The sequence below is a fragment of the Staurois parvus genome, unplaced genomic scaffold (genome assembly GCF_062004578.1).
Source record: "Staurois parvus isolate SC_StPar_1 unplaced genomic scaffold, SC_StPar_1.0 ptg000751l, whole genome shotgun sequence".
Lineage (NCBI taxonomy): Eukaryota > Metazoa > Chordata > Amphibia > Anura > Ranidae > Staurois > Staurois parvus.
This window is the reverse complement of record NW_028318547.1, coordinates 1667549-1690152: the sequence shown is the minus strand read 5'-3', so window position 1 is coordinate 1690152 and position 22604 is coordinate 1667549.

The window sequence follows — 22604 nt, the reverse complement described above, 5'->3', positions numbered from 1 at the left end:
GAAACAGAAAGAGGGGGATGGAGGTGGAAGGTGAAGAAAAAAAAAAAAAAAAAAAAAAAAAAAAAAAAATTTGCAAAATAAATTAATGGGGGGGGGGGAAACATATGGGGTGAGTAATGACAGCAATATCTGGGGTTACTCATGCATGGGGATAGGAGTTAAGCTAACGCCAGAGTCGCGTGGGAAGGGATACATTGTCGAAAAGAGTCTCAGTGCCTATCACAAAAACTACTGTAAAGAAGTAACAGCAGCAGGAAAGCCGGACCAAGTCAGACCTGATGGTCCATAAGAGACCTGTACGTAGGAGTAGTTGTGAAGTAGATCCAGCAGGCCCAAATGTGGGAAAATTTAGTGGGAGTGTCAAGGGCCGACGCAATTAGTTCCTCCATGTCTGCCATTTTACCCACACGGACAAGCCAATCACGAACAGAGGGGGGGGCGAGAAGAGCCCCAAAGGACGGGAAGGCAGAGTCTGGCCGCGTTGACCATGTGCATGGCCAAAGATCTATGATATTGTCTCTCCGGAAGGGAGGAATGATGGAGGAGAAACTGGGCCGGAGACAGATCCAGAGGTACGGTCGTCACCGATACTACAATCCTATGGACCTCTTTCCAAAACGGTTGAATGCTCGAACAGGACCACCAGATGTGTAAAAATGATCCGTCCGCAGCCCCACACCTCCAACAGGTATTGGGATAAGAAGGATTGAAATGAGAAATTCGTGAAGGGGTGCGATACCACCTCGACACCAATTTGTAGCCGTTTTCCTGCGTCGAGACATGAAGGGAGCATTTATGAGAATATTTGAATACACGTGCCCAGTCGGAATCCGCCAAATTATCATCCAAATCTCTATTCCAGGCCTGACAGGAGGGCAGGGAGTTATAGGCCCTATTCTCAATTAAGAGAGGGTAAATTTCTGAAATCAAATGCTTACGCGGTTCTCCTTTCGAGCAAATATCCTCAAAAGGGGTAAGAGGGCGGGTCCAATCACGGAAAGGTTTATGCGAGAGCAGATAATGCCGTATTTGCAAATAAACCCAGAGAGGAAAATCGCGGGTACCCAAGCTGTCACGTAGTTCGTGTAGTGATTTCATCTTGCCTTCGTGGAGAAAGTGTTTGGCCAAAATTTGATCATGCGGCCAATGTTCAGATAGAAAGTTCTTGTGCATTCCAGGGGGGAAGTCAGGGTTGAGTCGGATGGAAGTGAGACAATTCGGAGACGCAGAAATAGATGCTGAATTGCAGGTATAGCGGAAGGCTTTCAGGGTAGGACCTACCAAAGGATGACTAAGAAGGACCTGAGGCGTATGCTTCAGCGGCAGCCAAGGGATCGAAATCAGGGGTGCGGACGAGAAGGCGTGTTCTAGTTGCACCCAGTCTTTAGAAGCAGAGTGGACATGCCAATCCACTACACGGCAGAGCTGGCACGCCAAATAGTAACGGTGAAGGTCAGGAAGGCTAATACCACCACTAAGTTTAGGGAGAATCAGTTGGGAATAAGCAATGCGCGGGCGTTTATGGTTCCATAGGAATAGAGAACAGAGCCTCCTACAGGATGTGAAGAAGGCAAGCGGTATGTGGATGGGCAGAGTTTGAAAGAGGTAGAGAAGGCGAGGAAGGATGTTCATTTTAATTATCGCAGCTCTTCCGAACCACGAAAAGCAAGGACGGTGCCATTTATTCAGATCCCCTTGGAGAGAACGAAGAGTGGGTAAAAAGTTCTTAGCATATAAATCGTCAGGGTTGCGGGTAAGCTGCACACCTAAATAAGAAAGTGAGTCCCCTTCCCAATGAAACGGGAAACGCGACTCACAATCAGCAACTACTTCCGAAGGCAAGGTGATGTTGAGAGCGAAAGACTTGGAAAAGTTAATCTTAAAGTTCGACAAATAACGAAAAAATGCAAAGTCCTTTAGTAAATTTGGCAGAGTAATATGCGGTTCGGCAAGGAAAAGAAGAATATCGTCCGCGTAAGCCGCAAGCTTATATTCCTTATCCGAGACCGCAATTCCTTTGATGTCGGGGTTAGAGCGCAACTTCCGTAGAAGGGGCTCCAAGGAAAGGACGAACAAGAGTGGAGAAAGGGGGCAACCCTGACGCGTACCGTTGCCCAAAGGAAAAGAGTTTGACAAATGGCCATTGACCCGGACACGCGCAGTAGGGCCTGAATACAGGGTCATTATAAAATTGAGCATCTTCTCACCCAGACCCAATTGCACCAAAGACTCCTGCAGATAGTCCCAGGCGATCCTATCAAAGGCCTTCTCCGCATCCAGGGAAAGGAAGAAACCGGGAAAGTTAGATTTACAGAGCCAATGTTGGAGGTTGAGGGCCTTAATGGTATTATCCCTGGCCTCCCTACCCGGGATAAATCCAACTTGGTCCAAATGGATCAAGGAGGGGAGCAGAGGAAGAAGTCGATTGGCAAGGATTTTCGCAAAGATTTTAATGTCCACATTCAGCAGGGAGATGGGTCTATAATTAGAAACCTGTGTGGCATCTTTGTCACCTTTAGGAATAACTGTGATATGGGCTTCCAGAAGGCGATTTTGAGGTGGAGGGTCTTGAGAGAAAGTGTTGAATGCCGATAGGAAAGGGGTACCCAGGATGTCAAGGAAAGATTTGTAATAGGCCGCCGAAAAGCCGTCCGGGCCCGGACTCTTACCCGGTTTCATCCGTTGCAAAGCACACTGCACCTCATTCAGTGTCAGGTCTGTTTCCAACGATGCAGCCAAGTCCTCCGAGAGGGCCGCCGGGCCGTGACAGCGGAGAAACTCGGAAATCAGGGAGGCCCTGGAATTGTCAGTGGGCAGAGGGGGATGTTCCGGAGGGAGATTATATAAGGAAGTGTAAAATTGTTCGAAGTGGGTGGCAATGTCAGGGTTAGATGTGGCCATAGTGCCATCAGAACCCCTAATTCTGTGCACCGTCATGCTGGATCTTTGTTCACGGAGAGCTCTGGCGAGAAACTTCCCACTCTTATTAGCAAATTCATAATACAGCTTTTGTGAAAGAATGAATCGTTTCTTAACCACCCTACCCAGTTCAGTAAGAAGTTGTGAGCGTAGACTCGTTAGTTCAGATAAGGTCGACGCGGCCAGAGACCGTTTATGCGCCCTCTCCAAGGAGTGTATCCTGCCCGTGAGGAATTTCAAATGTTCTTGTCGATCTCTTTTGCGCTTTGCCGCCGCTGCAATGAGGAAGCCACGGATAACACACTTGTGGGCTTCCCACAGCGTAAGGGGGGAGATATCAGGAGAGGAATTTAGGGAAAAATATTCCATCAGATTGGAGCGTATCTCCTGTAAAATAGCGGGATCTGCAAGAAGGGAAGCATCCAGGCGCCAAAATTTCGAGCGAATGAACACATCAGGGAACCGCAAGATCATGGTGATGGGGTGATGGTCTGAAAGAACCATAGGTTCTATCGAAGCAGCATGGAGGAGTGGGAGATCCGATTGCGACAGGAAGAAATAATCTATCCTGGAGTATTTATTATGGGGAGCAGAGTAAAATGTGTAGTCTTTCACCGAAGGGTGAAGGGTTCTCCAGGAGTCATGCAATTGTAGATGTTGTAGTTGTGTGCGTATTTGCTTAAGGGCCTTGAACGGCAGAAAGGAGCTACCTGAAGAGGAGTCTAACAGCGGGCTAAGTGGGACATTCAAGTCGCCCCCTAAAATCAACATTCCGGATTGGAACCCAGCCAGGGCGGTGGTAATTGAGCGCATGAAAGAAACCTGCTTGGTGTTAGGAGCATATACATTGGCCAGTGTAACAGGTCGCTTAGCACAAAAACCCTTTACAAACAAGTAGCTGCCTTCCGGATCAACAAGGGAGTCCGACACTGAGAAAGGACAATGTTTAGCGAATAAGATGGCAACACCCTTTGATTTGGCTAGAGGGTTAGCAGCATGGATAACTGTAGGGAAATGGAAATTGAAAAGTTTGGGTATAGAATCCTGGCGAAAGTGCGTCTCTTGGAGAAAGACCACATCCGCTTTTTGCTTACGCACGTAGGAGAGCAACATGGAACGCTTCTCGGGCACGTTCAGGCCCTTGGCATTGAGTGAAAGGCATTTCAAGGACAATGATCCTGAGACTGAGGTGGAGGCCGACATGGTAACCCGTCAGTAAAATGCACTAGGGATGAGGGGAAAGGGAAGGGAAAAAAAAAAAAAAAAAAAGGGGGGGGGGGGAGAATAAGAAGAAAAAGTGGAAAAACTAAACGGCTTGGGGAAGAGACCCGCTGTTCCCTATGAGAAGAAAAGAGAAAAAAAAAAAAAGGAGGGGGGAAGATAACTAGAAAAGAAAGTAAGCAGGAGGTGGAAAGAGAAAGAGAAGAAAGAGAAGCAAGAAATGGAAACAAACTATATAGTAAAACGCGCCGTATAGACGATCAGTAGGAGCTCACAGAGCCCACTGTGTGGGGAACGAGGAGGACGCCGAACCGAGAAGAAACGCCACCGCCGGCCGGTGGTCACGCCAAAATATGGAATCAGGTGAGAAAATATGTGAAGAAGCGGGAGGAGGTCGGTAGTGACAGAAGGTTTAGGAGGTTCTAGAAAAAACGCGCGTAGGAAGGGTCGCATACCAACTCCATGAGGTGGCAAAGTGTAAGTCAAGTGTGGGGCACTAAAGCGCAGGCTGGCACACGAATAAATTCGGAGAGGCATAAATCAGGTCAAGAAACCGTCTCCACGCTGTCCAAGCCCGAGTGTCTGGTTAACTCCAGAACCCATATATAAGGGAAGGGTTGGAGAATGTGGAGACGGTCGCAAGGCCCAAAACGAGGGAAGACAAATGTAGAAGAGTGTAGGGCCAAGACGAGTATTGCAAGCATCTCCTTAACAAAAAACAAAGTTATCAATGGGTTAGCAGAGGCAAAACAAACGAAAATCAGGCATTAACAATGAGAAACACAATGGAACCCCACATGGTTAGCAAATACAGACTAAACATCCCAGGGTCAACACCAGTGAAGCCGATACTAAACAAAACAATGATCCTATACTGCAAATGTTTATAAGTAATATAATCAATGCCCCCATCATCACAAAAGGGACGAGCATCACCTCCCCCACAACCGCACGGCCACTAAGATCCTTAGAGCAAAGGGGAAATGAACCTCAAGGGGACCCCGCCCAAGCTATTATCCCTAGAAGCCGCTTGACAGCAAGAGCAGGAAACAGGAATAACCCAATGAGAAGAAGGCAAGGCCAGGCGGGACAACCCTATAGGAAGCAGGGAAGGGGATGCTCAGTCATCCAACCACAGGGAAGAAGCTTTAACCCCAGGAACCACCCCACAAACTCCCCCCACCACACCCAACCACAAACCCACCCCCCATCCCGCCACCCGCCCACCTCCACAGACCCAAATACAGTGCATAAAATACTCAGCCCTCTTGCGCCAGCACTGAAGAAATCAACTGGGCATAGCCGATCACAGAACGCCAGGGAGAGGCTGAGTTCAGCTGGGAGCTTCTTCAAAGATAACAGAGCGTCAGACGTTGAGGCATGATGAGGACCCTCGGGTACGAAGAGGATGCGGCAAAAGGTGGGCGGACAATCCGGAAGCTGACCACTAAGGCGGATACTTGAGCGAACAGTTCACTGGGCGGGTTCCAGGTGAGGAGGGGACAGAAGTTCAGCTGGGGGATTCAGGGAGCCAAATCTCAGCAGTAGCGGGCGAGCAAGAAATCCACACCGGAGCAACCGATTATCACTCGCAGCAGGTTCTAGAACCAATGAGGCAGGGGTACAGTGGAGACACCCGCAGGGCGTCTTTCCCTTAGTGGGTGCTGGTCAGAGTCCAGAGGCATAGATTCCCCAAAGAGCTAAAAAATGACGTGTCAACTGGGAAGGGGGTCCAGCGCAAAACAGGTTGTGAGAGAGGAGGCATTCGGAGTTCCTTAGGGAAGGCCATGGGAACAACAGAAGAAATATAATGAACCACAGGCAGCTGAAAAAAATTACACAGAAGTGGCCCGATGGAAGGGGAGCGGGAGCCGTTTAAGGCTCGTGCCGTTGCTTTCTGTGCGCGGGGGAGGCCGATGGGCTAGAAGCGGCCACCGCGCCTCCAATGGGAGGTCTTGGAGGAGTCGAAGGGACAGTCCGTCTTCTACGAAGGGAGTGGCCCTGCCAGTCCATTGCACCATCTGCTGAATCTGGGGTCAGTGTCGGAAGCCCTCTCAGAGACCCCTGCCAATCAGGCAGGTCGATCAATGGGATATTCAGTGACGAGCAAAAAGATGGTAGATCTTCCGGTATTCGCAAGTCATATGTGTGGTCGCCAACCCGAGCTGAAAGGCAAAACGGAAATCTCCATCTGTATAGAATATTATGGGAACGGAGCGACTCCAGTAGTGGCCTCAAAGCGCGCCTTTGTTGTAGGGTCATGCTGGATAAATCCTGGTACAGTTGTATATCCGCTCCTTCGTATGACAGATGCCTTCTGATCCTAGCGCATCGAAGTATATCTTCCTTGAGCGGGAAGTTAACAATGCAGCAAATGATATCTCTGGGTGGATCCACATCGCTCCCCCTGGGCCGACTTGCTCTGTGTGCACGCTCGATCTCAATAGGGGTCGCCGGCGGGCGACCCAGAAGGTCGTTAAAGATGGTTGTCACCGCCTTAGGTATATCAGGGTTTTCCACGGATTCTGGTACACCGCGGAGTCTAATGTTATGTCTACGGCCACGGTTATCCAAGTCTTCAATCTGCCTGTAGAACTCTCTGATAGTCGCAGTGTGGGCCCCTGACTGTCTCTGTAAGTGGAGTATAGCATTCTTGTTGCTACTGGAGACCGTTTCTACCTGAGCCAGTCTTGAGCCCATTGCGCGGATGTCTTCCCTTAAATCATGTAGGGCAGTGGTCAGGGTAGTAGCCAGAGATGCCTTTATATCAGTGGCCACAGCATGTAAATCTTTTAGGGACAAGGACTGTGTGGCAGGAGAGAGATCATGCTGTGGCACTGTGTCATTTCCAGCCTGCATAGCCATGCAGGAAGAGCAGCCTGTGTCAGAGGCTGAGGCTGAGGCTGCAGAGGGAGGGGGAGAGGGGGATTGAGAGAGAGAGGGAGGTGGCTGCGGCCCTGCTCTCTGAGCCTGGGAGCTAAAGAGCTCCTTAATGTGTCTCCCAGCTGGCTTGTGGCCCCTTGGGGATCGCGATCGGGTGCCGGAGAGCGTCCGGTCGTGTTTCCCCATGATGAGAGGGGACTATCTTACCCCTCCCAACCGCGCTGTCTGGCAAACCGATCCGGCCGGCGGGAGCTCCTGTACTATGCGGCCATTCCGCTCGGCGCCAAGCCACGCCCCTCATGGTTTGATTTTTAACCTTTTACAATTGTTGCCCACGGGAATATATTTTGCAGTGTGTTCACATACAGTCTTTTTGAAGAACTCCCATTTCTGTGTTGTGTTCATTGATGCCAATATTCCCTCCCAGTCTAAGTCTTGGAGAGCAGCTCTCAACCTCGGAGATTTAGCTCTCTTAAAATTGAGCTTTTTCATTTTTCCCGTATGTGCTTGCTGTTATCGTGTTATGGTCACTGCTACCCAGATGTTTATTTATATGGACATTCATAATAGGCTATGCATGGTTTGAGATTACCAGGTCCAGCATAGCATCATTCCTATTTGGGGCCTCTATGAATTGTACCATAAAATTATCCTCTTTCTCTTTATACCTAAAATGTGATAAGGGTAATGCACTATGTGTAATTTATTTTTTGAGGTATAAAGAGGAAGAGGAGGAATTTTCCTTTGAAGATTGATGAAAGCTATTATGAAGAATGAAGATTAAATAAGTTTGCATGGTGATTTGTTGGACGCTATAGAACATATTTTGATTTTGGACTTCCTGGGTGAAAGGGTGATCTTGGCAACCAGGGATGCACTACTATTATTATTATTATTGGATACATATTGTTATATTGGGGTGGTGTGGTTTACATTTACATAAAATGATCCTGTAGTAGGTTTAAACATTTTTGCCCTTTACCTTCAACTTGTAGCCTAGTTCTTTAAATTGATTCTTAAGGAGCCTCCACCTTCCATGTATTCTGTCATTGGTTCCAACATGGACCAAGACAGCTGGGTCATTCCCAGACCCCTCCCTGTAATTTATCAATCCGGTCCACCACATGCCGAAACCTGGCACCAGGGAGACAGCAAACCATTTGGTTGAGGCGATCCTGGCCACAAATTATTCTATCAGTCCTTCTGATCATAGAATCCCCTACTGCCACCAGCTGTCTAGGACTTACTGCATTACCCTCAACACCCCTCCCAGATGGTGTGCCCTCTTGGCTGTTAGGGATAGCAGTGACAATCAGGGCTGCCACCCCTGAGCTTGCCACCCCCACATCTTCACCCAATGCCACCCCCATTATTCTCTCAGGAGTTGCTAGATAGTTTCCAACAGTTATATTGACCCTTTTTCAGACAAAGTGTTAGCTTTATGTATATATATATATATATATATATATATATATATATATATACACTATATTGCCAAAAGTATTGGGGTACTCCTCCAAATCATTGTGTTCAGGTGTTCCAATCACCTCCATGGCCACAGGTATATAAAATCAAGTACCTAGGCATGCAGACTGCTTCTACAAAGAATGTGAAATAATGGGTCACTCTCAAGAGCTCAGTGAATTCAAGCCTGGTACTGTGATAGGTTGCCACCGGTGCAATAAGTCCATCCGTAACATTTCCTTGCCACTAAATATGCCATGGTCAATTGTTAGTGGTATTATAACAAGGTGGAAGCAATTGGGAACAACAGCAATTCAGCCATGAAGTGGTAGGCCATGTAAAATGACAGAGCGGGGTCAGCGCATGCTGAAGTGCACAGTGAGCAGAAGTCACCAACTGTCTGCAAAGTCAATAGTTAAAGACTTCCAAACTTTGTGTGGCCTTAAGATTAGCACAACAACAGTGCGTAGCGAGCTCCATGGAATGGGTTTCCTTGGTCTAGCAGCTGCATCCAAACCTTACATCACCAAGTGCAATGCCAAGCGTCCGATGCAGTAGTGTAAAGCACACCACCACTGGACTCTAAGAGCAGTGGAGATGTGTTCTCTGGAGTGATGAATCACGGTTCTCTGTCTTGCAATCTTATGAACTTGTCTGGGTTTGGCCGTTGCCAGGAGAACGGTACTTGCCTGACTGCATTATGCCAAGTGTAAAGTTTGATGGAGGGGGGATTATGGGGTGGTGTTGTTTTTCAGTGGCTGGCCTTGGCACCTTAGCTTCAGTGAAAGGAACTCTGAAGGCGTCAGACGTTTTGGACAATTTTATGCTCTCAACATTGTGGGAACAGTTTGGGGATGGCCCCTTGTGCCAACATGACTGCTCAGTAGTGCACAAAGCAAGGTCCATAAAGATATGGATGAACAAGTTTGGGGTGGGGGAAGTTGACTGGCCTGCAGAGTTCTGACCTCAACCTGATAGAAAATCTTTGGGATGAATTAGAGCGGAGACTGCTAGCCAGGCCTTCTCATCCGACATCAGTGCCTGACCTCACAAATGCGCTTCTGGAAGAATAGTCACCCATTCCCATAGACACACTCCTAAATCTTGTGGACAAAACAGTTGAAGCCGTTAAAGCTTCAAAGGGTGGGCCAGCTCAATTTTGAACCCTATGGGCTAAGACCAGGATGCCATTAAAGTTCATGTGTGTGGAAAGGCAGGCGGCCCAATACTTTTGGCAATATAGTGTGTGTGTGTGTGTATGTATATGTATATATATATATATATATATATATATATATATATATATATATATATACAATTCTTATTTATTTATTTTCTAAAGAACCTTTACATTTATGTGTGTCTGTGAAACTCTTGTTTCTGATATAGTAATTAGTATAGGAATAGTTTAATGGCTACAAGGACTTTGTAGTATATACTGTAAGTTGGCCCAGACTGTAGTTAACCTTTTAAGCCAAGCCCCCATATCCAGTGTAATATGATCCTTTGTTCTGAGGGTGTTGTGTTTGTCTGTGAGACTATCTTCTATGGCATATGTGTACAGTGTACAATGAGGAACAGAAGTATTTGAACACCCTGCGATTTTGCAAGTTCTCCCACTTAGAAATCATGGAGGGGTCTGAAATTCACATTGTAGGCACATTCCCACTCTGAGAGACAGAATTAAAAAAAAAATTCAGGAAATCACATTGTATGATTTTTAAAGAATTTATTTGTCTTGCACTGCTGAACATAAGTATTTGAACACCTAAGAAACAGCAAGAATTCTGGCTCTCAAAGACCTGTTACTGTGCCTTAAAAAAGTCCACCTCCTCTCCACTCATTAATCTAACTAGCACCTGTCTGAGCTCTTTAAAGACACCTGTCCACCCCACAGTCAGTCAGACATCAACTACTACCATGGGCAAGACCAAAGAGCTGTCAAAAGACACCAGAGACAAAATTGTGGACCTCCACAAGACTGGAAAGGGCTATGGGGCAATTGCCAAGCAGCTTGGTGAAAATAGATCAACTGTTGGAGCAAATGTTAGAAAATGGAAGAGGCTAAAGACGACTGTCAGTCTCCCTCGGACTGGGGCTCCTTGCAAGATCTCACCTCGTGGGGTATCACTGATAATAAAGGTAAGGAATCAGCCCAGAACAACAAGGAAGGAGCTGGTCAATGACTTGAAGAGAGCTGGGACCACAGTTTCAAAGGTCACTGTCGGTAGAACACTACGCCGTCATGGTTTCAAATCATGCATTGCACGGAAGGTTCCCCTGCTCAAGTCATCACATGTCCAGGCCCGTCTGAAGTTTGCCAATGACCATCTGGATGATCCAGATGAGGCATGGGAGAAAGTCATGTGGTCAGATGAGACCAAAGTAGAACTTTTTGGTCTAAACTTCACTCGTCATCTTTGGAAGAAAAAGAAGGATGAGTTGCATCCCAAGAACACCATCCTTACTGTGAAGCATGGGGGTGGTAACATCATGCTTTGGGGGTGCTTTTCTGTGAAGGGGACAGGAAGACTGCACTGTATTAAGGAGAGGATGAATGGGGCCATTTATTGTGAGATTTTGAGCAACAACCTCCTTCCCTCAGTCAGAGCATTGAAGATGGATCGTGGCTGGGTCTTCCAACATGACAACGACCCGAAGCACACAGCCAAGATAACCAAGGAGTGGCTCCGTAAGAAGCATATCAAGGTTCTGGAGTGACCTAGCCAGTCTCCAGACCTAAATCCAATAGAACATCTTTGGAGGGAGCTGAAACTTCGTGCTGCTCAGCGACAGCCTCGAAACCTGACAGATCTAGAAGAGATCTGTGTGGAGGAGTGGGCCAAAATCCCTGTTGCAGTGTGTGAAAACCTGGTCAAGAACTACAGGAAACGTTTGACCTCTGTAATTGCAAACAAAGGCTTCTGTACCAAATATTAACACTGATTTTCCAAGTGTTCAAATACTTATGTTCAGCAGTGCAAGACAAATACATTCTTTAAAAATCATACAATGTGATTTCCTGAATTTTTTTTTTAATTCTGTCTCTCAGAGTGGGAATGCACCTACAATGTGAATTTCAGACCCCTGCATGATTTCTAAGTGGGAGAACTTGCAAAATTGCAGGGTGTTCAAATACTTCTGTTCCTCACTGTATATTGTGACTAGGAACAGATTCAATTTAGTTATCCCCAATGCCCACCATTTGCAGTGGCAGTGCCACAGAGAAAATGTTTATGTTGTCCCAGGTCTCTCAAATCCTAGTAATTCTCATATTTCATCATGCTGTTTTGACCTTTTAATAGTAAATCCACGCAAATTATTTGGTATGGATCTTGTCAACATTTCTGTTTATAGTATGTAAATATGGATTTGCTTCTAATAGTTGTTTTGGTCACATTCCAGGTTGTCATTACAAAAAAAAATGTGCTCTGTCAGTACGTCTTTTATGCTTTGTCAGTAAAAGGAGTTTTGAAGGGGTTGGAAACATTGACCCCTTTCTTTCCATCCCCTCATTTCACAGGAAATCCACTTTAATATGTTTTCCTTGAGTGCTTGATGAATTTGCTCTATGACTCTGTATTTCATGTACAAAAAATGCTTTTTAAACAGTACATTGCTCATCTGTAAATGACCTCAACTAGATCAGTAAAGCCAATGTGTTGCCAAGAATATATCATGTATAATTCAGAAGCATCACTCAGGACTATTTAGTTGCACCTACTCAGCCTGCACAGTCAATGACACCTACAGCAGCTTTGAGTTTCTGGAAGAAAGTAAAGACCTGCTTTTCTCAATCAAATTGATGTTGCCGGACAAGGAAGTAGTAGGAGAATAAGATGAAGTTCCTAAAAACAATTACTTTGAAATATAGGCAACAGTTCTATTTTAGAACAGTCCAAAAGTCAACAACTTTCAACAAAATCTTACTTTTAGAAAAACATGTTTGTGGGTACAATGTCTAACTCTTATTTCATTCTTATTTAATTATTCTTATTCTATTATATTTACAAAGAATATCAGTTGTTTCAAGTTATCTCTGACCAGGGATAAGTCCAACATACCTAGGTTCAGTTTGAGGTGAGTTTCAGAACATGACTAAAGTTTGACTGGTAATCCCTCACCCCTTTTAAGTTAATGAGAGCTATATTTTAAAAAACAGTAATTGACAATCCCTTGACTATTGGTCTAGAAAATAGCAAACAAATGGAGAATTTAGCATTGCCTTGGGAAATATGTACCAAAGCAAAAAACTTTTTTTAAAATCCTGTTTGGCGGGGAGCAGGAATTTTAATAATGCTTAAGATCAACATTAAAAATGCAACAAGTAATGTGCCTGGTGAATGCCTTGTCAAGTGGTACATCTGTATGATGTATACAACTCAAAACAGCAAAAAAGGGACATTTACAAAAAAAAAGAAAAAGAAAGGCATTTAATGACAATGGGCACGACAGCGTGGGATGTTTACTTCTGTTTGTAAAGAAAGCAGCTGGGGATTCCCTTCATCTATACTAGACCCTTATCCTAACTGAGGCTTTAGTATTGATGTTAATGGGGAACCCTCATACAAAAAAGAACAGCATAGGGTTCCACCTAAAAATACATATCAGACCCTGATATGTATTTCAAAGGGGAACCCCACACACAAGAAAGATCAAGAAAGAAAGCATGCCCCCCCAACACACACACACAAAAAGACATGCCGGACTCTTACCTGAGCAAGCAGCCAGGCAGGCCAGGAATAGTGGTTGATAAGTGTGCATCATCCCTCTCATGAACAATACCAGGCCATATGCCCTCGACATAGGAGAGGACCTTGCCAGGGGCAATTACATATGGCAAAGCACCTTGTACCCATGCCGATGAGGACAAGGACCCCTTCTGAACAACCCTGGCCTAGTGGTTGAGGTGGTCTTTAGAATCAGAGCTAATAGGAATTTGGAAGACCCCTTTAACAATCAGGAGGACCCTAGATAATGACCCTCTCATTTGAATGAATAAGAGGTACATAGCACCCCTACTCATTCACACAAAATAAAAATAAGATAGTAAACAAAGACACATACACAGTTTTTGACAAGTTTTTATCTTTAAAAAAAGTCCCACAATGTACATCCACTGTCAATCACACCAAAGAAGCCTGACAAAAAGTGAGGCAGAACTTTGGGAGCAAACATTCATATGGAACTTGTTCAGGTTAAACTTTCTAAAATATTTATTTATAAAATCACAGGGCTTTTCTGCTCTGGTGATTTCCCTGTCACCATGGCAGCCTATGAATGGCTGCAAATTGTGTAGCAATGGACCTTTAAAAAAGAGATTGAAAAAATATCTAAACCAGAAACGCTTAAGGTGATTGTAACTGTATTAGTGCACTTGCGACAGAAACAATTGAGTAATGTCTATGATACTTTTTTTATTTGCACTAACATACAATTTTCAGGACAAGCTTTTGGGGTATGTCCCCTTCTTCAAGGTCCAAGCAGTACTCTGTACTGCCAAATACCTTTTCTCATCAGCAGTATATAGCAGTCTTGTGACTTCTATCAGTGTCTGACTAAGCACTGGTTAAAGCTTGTAGGAGGAGTTTTAATTCTCCTGTGATTGTCTTATGAGGCTGCATGACCCCTGGCCCTCTGTCTGGACAGTGCTGATTGGTGGAATCAGAAACAAAACCTCCTGTGCTCAGAGACCCAGATCAGAAATCAGCAGGTTGAACCATATATGAAAATGCATCCAGTGGCAGATCAAAGGCTGTGCAGCTCTAACTCAAGGCTGGGGAAGCCCAATAACAGCTGTAACAAAGAACAAAAACAAAAGCACACCAACCTTGTGCATTACCTCAGTGAGTAAAGGGTAAATTTATTAAGTTAAGATTATACTCACAAAAGTAGCAATATAAAATGCATATAAAATCCAACATCAGCAGACACCCATCTAGAGGGGAGACTCTCAGGATGAAGCTGACGCGTTTTGAAGGGTGATCCCTTCTTCCTCAGAGCTAGTCAGACTGAGAATACCCTCCTCTATATATAGCACTAGGCCATGTGTGGGCCCCTCCATATGGGTCAGACATTCACATCATGGCTGGGTGGGGCAACAGTGTCACAAAGTCACAAATATAAATAAATACATACATAAACATGACCATAAAAACATGCTCAGAAAAAGTCAGTGTGTGCATATGCATATATATATGTATATATATATATATATATATATATATATATATATATATATATATATTATCATTCATAATTTATTATATATCTTCTTTAGACAATTTATATATATATATATATATATATATATATATATATATATATATATATATATATATATATTGTCTAAAGAAGATATATAATAAATGATGAATGATAAATAAATAAGTAAATAAATAAATAAATGCATAGCCTGCATGATGGCAGTATTTTACTTGATCACTCAGATAAATAAATGAATAAATAAATACTTCATTAGAAATGGAGATACAAAGCTCATTAGAAATCATCATTAGAAATGCCAATGGAAAACAAAGATTACACTTTGCCTCAACCTTTCACTTGTGTTTAGAAATTATGCATCTTTATGCAGCGTAATCTAGAAAAAGGTCCATAATTAGGGATTTTTTAAAAAGATTACAAAGTTACTTAAGTGTTCTTTAAAACCTCTTTAGCACCTTATATAGAGTGGTCAGGCAAGTGTGGGAGAAGTTTTAGATATGAATCCATTGAAAATGGCAGTGGAGAGAGGGAATCAGAATTGCAGAGGCTAAACAGATGGCGGTTGAATGCATGGCGATATAGATCGCTGGTGTGCGCCTGTGCGATGCGTTCCAACCGCCATCTTGAAGGACACGTTGTCAAAGGTGCGACACAGTGTTGCGCCTGTGCACTACGTAGCGGACGCCATAACAACCGCTCATATGCTGCAGTCTGTGCATTCGAGGGGACAGAGGGACGGTTGCGCGAACTCCGCCAGCCGAAATCCCATACTGTCTCAGTGCATGCTAGCGATGGTGAATAGAAATGAGGAGCCATACTGCAACCCAGACCTCAAAAAGAATACTAAGAAGGGATGGAGAAACACAAAAAAATACCTGCATCAATTGAGGATAAATCAATAAATAAATACAGCAATAAACAAACCATAACTCCCAGAATGGGGGGGGGGGGGAGAAAAAAGTCTGTGACCATTAGCAATTAATATGCATGCATAAATAAAATACAGTACATGTTCTGTAAACCTTGTTAACCTCCCTAGCGGTCTGATTATGCCCATATTTCTGTGCTCAAAGCGGTACATTTATTTGCATGGAAATATGTCGTTTTTTTTATTGTAGGCCTGTAATTTTTAGGAATAACTCACTGAAACCTGTCCGAACAAGAGTCTAGTAAACATCCCGGGTATGTTAAAATTTGAAACACGAAATCATAAACTATAATTTAATAAATAATCATAAAAATAATAATATAATAATACATTTAATTAAATAATATAATCAAACCAAAAACACTGAAATTTGAAATATAACGCCAAGATTGCACATCACTGAGCAAGGTCGCAAAATCGTTTTCAGTGTCTGATGACGAATTTCCCACGAATCATTATCACTCAATTCTGCAAGTGGTTCTAATTTACTATCACTTTTCTCTAGCTGGTCTAAAAACGCTTTTGACCTAAAGGGACGCTTTTTGGACGCCATGGATGTTTCTCAGTTTCCAGGCAGAAAGAACAGCAAAAATGCAGGCAGGGCACAGGACAAAGCACTAGGGACAAAATGTATGTGAAATGGTTTGATACAGTAATGTTTTACTATGTTATTTTAATGAATTTAGTGAATGTCACTTTTTGTCATTTTCAAATTTCCCACTGTTCCGTCCCCGTATGTCCCGACGTCGCAGGGGAAGGAACCCAGAAGACAGATGCCGGCATCCACCGGAGAACATTACAGGGGACACTGCCGGAGGGACATCGCGGGAGCGCAGGACAAGGTAAGAGAAGAACAGATCCCGGAGCAGCGCCGCATGGTAAGCCCGAGTGTAGCTCGGGGTTACCGCTTGTGGTACTGAAACTTTACCCCGAGCTACACTCGGGAATACCGCAAGGGAGGCTACAAAATAATAAATATCTCTAGAAAATATATAAATAAAAATATATATATGCAACGTATTTATACAAAATGTATAAAATGTATATGCATACTAATAAATAATTAATAATCAATAAATAATCGGTAAATAAATACCCAATTAATAATATTCTCAAAAACTTCTCCAGATAATGCTCAAAACTAGGGCTCTGTCATAGGACCCCTAAATAGTGGATAGTAAAAATAATAATAATAGAAGATAAAAATAAAGACAATAACAAAAATAACAATAAATAAATATAATGGATAATCAAAAATAGTCACACATGATCGTGATTGTGAAATAATGAAGAAACTCCCTTCATAAATACTTGGCTTAACAAATAATGAGCCATGATATTATTATACTAATAGATGATAAAAAAACATGAAGAGAGTAATGATAATGATCAAAGATCACAGAAAATATTAATAATAAAAAGAAAAAAAAAAGGAAAATCCATAAATGTTACATGATGCATAATAATAATAACTAGCCGAGATAAAAAAGCTAGGTCATTCTAAAAAATGGGGATACTGAAAGAGATTAAAATTATATATTATACTATACATGAAACTAATGTGTGAACTGCATGTATGTGGATAAAGACATATATACCACCAGAGTGGCTAGACTAGGGTATTTGTTTCAAGATCATCGTTTAAACCTTTTGGGGATAGGGTATCTAGTGTGAAAATCCAGTAGCTCTCTCTTCTGCAGAGCTTTTGGTGTCTCCTGCCATTGTCTAAATCTTTTGGAATGGCCTCCACATCAAAAACTCTGATGCCACAGTAATTGCTCTGATGGAATTCCTTGAAATGACAGGGGACAGAATATTTATCTTTGCCATATTTGATACAGCTTGATATGCTCGCTAATCTGGACTCTCAAAGGGCGGGAAGTACGGCCTATATAGAGTAAGCCATATGGGCACAAGAGCCTGTACACAACAAAGGAAGTACCACAGTTGATAAACTATTTAATGGTGTATTTCTTGCCATCAGTGCTTGTGATATCATGCTTGCAATGCCAGGTGATCTCACAGGTGCCATAATTAGGGACACCAATTCTATAATTCCCTTTTTGGTCAAAGAACCCAGACCATGGGCCTGAAACAGGTTTGGGGAGGCAAGCAATCTTGCGTAATCTACTCAGAGCTAGAATACTTCTAAGGTCTTTGGGTTTTCTAAAGATTAAATTAGGCTTCTCTGGTAATGAATCACCCAGGGCAGGATCATTTTTGAGGATATTCCAGCTTTTGGATAGAATCTGTTTTATAGCCCAAGATTTGTTGTTAAACCTCGTACAGAAACACACTTCACCTAGATTGTTGGTGTTAGTATGGTTCAAAGACTTGGAACAATTAGTCTGGTTGTTAAGATCTGTAGGATGGTTATCGTACATGAGTATTTGTTGATTGCTATTTCTATATTGGTGCTGTTCTGTCCTTTTTCTTTAAATTTAATTTTAAAAATTGAGCTTTGTTCAATGTAGTCTTGTTTCAATGTACATGTACGTCTTAATTTACAGAATTGACCATACAGGATGTTGTTAAGCCACTGGATGATGGTTACTTTTTGTGTGTAAATAGTTCCCGGCTGTCGGTTTAAAGTGTGTTTTTGAGCGAATATGTCCACCATTATCATGTCTTAATTCCAAATCTAAAAAGACTAGTTGGTTCTCGTCTATCACATGGGTAAATTATATTCCGTAGGGGTTTTTTTCACAGTGTTCCAAGAAACCTTGTAGTTGAATGTCAGTACCATTCCAAATGATTATAATATTATCTATATACCAAGCATATAGAATCAGATTTTCGTTATACGGATTGTTCACCCAGATATAGTGGTTTTCACAATAGCCCATAAAAAGATTGGCATAGCTGTGAACAAATCTAGCTCCCATAGCTGTTCCTTGAACCTGTCTGTAGTGGGTGAGAAATTGTGCTTCTGCATAGTGGAATGGTATGTCCATGGCTAGTATATACTGTATGGCTCTAAAGACATAATCATGTTTGATAGAAGTGCATAAGGATACTACATCCAACGACAACCATCTGTACCCCTGTTCCCATGTGTAGTCAGATAATATCTCAAGTATATGATTGGAATCTTTAACAAATGAAGAAAGTTTGACCACATTCTCTTTTAGGAAATGATCAATATAGCAGCCAAGATTGCTGGCAATACTTGGCAATACTAGCTATACTAGCAATGATTGGTCTGCCAGGGGGGTTTTTTTTGTTTTTGTGGATTTTTGGGATATGATAGAAGAAGGGGGTAGCAGGATGTGTAGTACACAAGAAGAGGAATTCTTCTTTATTTAGTATTTTCTCAGACAGTGCTTTGTCAAGCAATGTTTTGAGTTCTTTCTGGTACTGCACTATAGGGTCTGTAGGTAATATTTCATATGTATGACGATCATTTAGAAATCTCAAGGTTTCCATGATAAAGGCTTCATGGTCTTGGATCACTAGACCTCCCCCTTTATCTGCTTTCCTGATGACTACATCTTTTTTCTCTTTAAGAGACTTGAGAGGGCCAGACAAGGGGTCTTGTTTTGAGTGGTAATTATAATTAAATGTATTGGTGTTACAGATTTTCCAAAATTCTTTCAAAACTGTCTCATGGAATGTAGGAATATAGTGGCTTTTCACCCAGTGTGGATAGAAGGTAGATCTGGGATTATAACCAGTATGCAGGATCTCCATTTGAGAGGCACTGATTGCCTCTGTTAAAATCAGATTCTCTGATTCACTATTCATCGACAAACCTTCTGTGTATAGATTTTCTAATATTTCTAATAACGATGTATTCATTGAGTCATTCTATGGAGATGTAGGGGAATCGTTACAGTTAGTATCAATATCAATGGTGGTTTTGTCTTTTAATAAAAAGTATCTCTTAACTGTAAGGTTACGAACGAACTTGTTCAAATCAATAAAAAGTTTGAATAGGTTGGGAGGATTGGGAGGAGCAAAGTTTAGACCCTTCTTAAGGAGTTCTAATTCCGTATCTGAGAAAGTGGAATGTGATAAATTATAGATTTTAGTAGCAGAGAGGGAGGAAGTCTTTATATTTTCCTTCCTCTTTTGGTATCTTTTTCCCCCTCTCCTTCCTCTTGTACGCTTGTCCTCTTTTTCTTTTGTTGGCTGGTGGATGGTAGTGTTTTGTCTACTGGGGCAGCGGATGATGGATTTTTCACAGCCTTCTCTGGTAAAAAATTACCATTATTAGAATAATTGTCATTTCTATTGTTAGCAGAGGCAGTATTAGGGCCACAATCCGTGGTATTCATGGTGGTAGAATGTTCTAAATTTTTGGGAAAACCATGACCGGTCTCAGCAGTCCTATATTCATATGTTTGGATGGTATATCTCTCTATTAACATTGCCCTTATGGTGGTCAGACCTATTGATAGGTGGCCCACCTGTGTGTCTATTTGGAGAAAATAGGGGTTTATGATGTGTTGACCTATTAGAATGGTAATTTTGCAGGTTGTTCTGGTGGTGGTGCTTATCCAGAGATCTCGGGTTAGCAAAACCATTGTGATTTTTATTTTTACCTTTATTGTTGTTTCTATTTTTGCTAAAAGTGTTCTTATTGATATGGTTCTGATGGGAGAACCTAGGTGAGATTGGAGAGTTTGAGAACTGGGCCTTAGGGTGATAATGCGTGTGCCTATGGCCTTTCTGCTGGCTATTGAAAGACTGGCTTTGAAAACTAGTGGCCAAAGGAAACTATCCTCATTTTGAACTGCATTCTCCCCTCGTATAGTACTATATAAAGGATTTACAGGCCTGAATGTTTTACGTTTCCAGTTAAATTCACGCCCTTGCAAATAGTCCAGTCTATCCCTTGCAAATTTATCAGATTTACTGATTACTCCAGTTTCGAAGTGCATCATTGACTTTTGTGTCTCATTCATAGAAACTGGTTATGTCAGTGTAAGAAGTAAGTTCCTCTCCAGTCTAATGTGTTCAAGATTCCTCTCTCTTTGTTGGATGATCAGATTCAACCATATTCTATTGCATTTACGAAGCTCTTCTTTCCAACTAGTACTGAGGTCTTCATTTAAAAAATGACATATTTTAGTGATTCTAAGGCCTCTGGGAATTCTTCTAACATCTAAATATTTCTGTAATAGCAAAATATCCCACCATTGTATCATCTCTTTTTCTAATGCATGTTTTAATTTGTAGAAAATGACACCATTTTGTCTTCCCTTTTATGAATATCAGGGGTAGTGTCCGCACTAGTCTCTTGGGTATTAGTCCCATTGGGTTGTAGTTCAAAAGAGTCAATGCTGCATGTGAAGCCCTTAGCTAGAGATGTACTTCTGGTTCTTCAATGGATAACACCATAATAATGATAACAATGTCTCATGGGTTGTGAATCGTGGCTGCAAAAAGACTCCATCAATTCAACTGAACAAAGGTACAATGTGCAAAGTCCTTGTTGCTGGAGCCCCAAAAACAGACCAGTGGAAACAACGGACCCACACGTGTTTGCTGATGTTGGATTTTATATGCTTTTTATATTGCTACTTTTGTGAGTATACATCTTTACTTAATACATTTACCCTTTATTCACTGAGGTAATGCGCAAGGTTGGTGCGCTTTTGTTTTTGTTCTTTGTTACAGTGCTTATTAGCCCTGTGGCAATCACATGTACCCTCCAAAAAAAAAAAAAACTCTCAAAAAATACCCACCAAACTGAGCATGTGCGGAGTGCTTCCTGAGGATCTGTACTATAAGAAAATGGATTGGGAACTGTGGAAGAAGGGGAGGATCAGAGAAGACAGGCTCAAACAGCTTTTTTTGCACAATGTGGAGGATTAACCCCTTCGGTTCCACAGTAAGTAAGTTCCAGTAAGTAAGTTCCAGGCATGCTTTCACGCATATACAGACTGATTTTACTGTTGTGGGTTTAATAACACTTTAAATATTATTATATATAATAATTATTTAGCAGAATCTGAAAAAGTATTAGACAGCTAATTGTGACACCCTAACGTGAGTGACTGGAAATTAGTCCTATGCAACTCCATCCTTAAAACTGAAGATTGATCTGCTTATATTTTACTTTCCTTAGCTCCTCCTCCCCGATTTCATCAACAAGCTAATGACATATTATAACAAAACTTTTCAGTTTTTATTACATACAGTATTTTATACCCAGTAACATTACCACTGGGTCTCTGAGCTTTTTTATGCAATGCTGGAAGATCATGGTTGGTGGGAGGGGCTAGCACGGTGCTGTACATAGCTTCTTGAAAACATCACAGAGCCTTGCCTCAGTATACAAGGTATAGAAGTAACTCAAGTCCTGAGTACCGAATGACTGCATTCAGATGAGATTCAGATAGAAGCAGATATACCCAATACAATCCAGGTAAACAGGAGTATGTAGAAGAAATCATACAGGTGGCATAAACACCTAGCACAATATACGAGGTTTATTAAAAAGTGTAAAAAGACAAAAGACATACTCACAAACATAGCCATATATAAACATATAAGGCCGCAGAGATGGCTGCAAGGATGGCAGAGTGTCCAACTGGTGGTGCGGTTGTCCTGCTGACGCTTTTCGGGGACAAATCCTTTTCCTCAGAGCTATGGACATAGCTGTGACTTCTGAGATCCCTATTGTTACGCCAGTGTGGTTAATACTATATGCTGTTTGCTGTAATTCTTCTGCTCTCAATTACTTTGATTAGCTTACTGATTCATTTCCCAGGAAGGGAATCCCCTCTGTTCACAAAGACCCTGTACTGGGTGTAGGCACTGTCAATTTTATTATTGAACCCACTATTACACTTAGCAAAGGTTCTGGTTCTCTTATTTACCTATAGGTTTATGGCAATATCTTGTTTGGAGAGGGCCATTTCTCATAACCCTCCCTCCAACAGAGAACTACAATAGTACACATATACAATTTTGTTTTTAACCACTTCCTGTCCGGCTCATGTATATAAACGGCCGA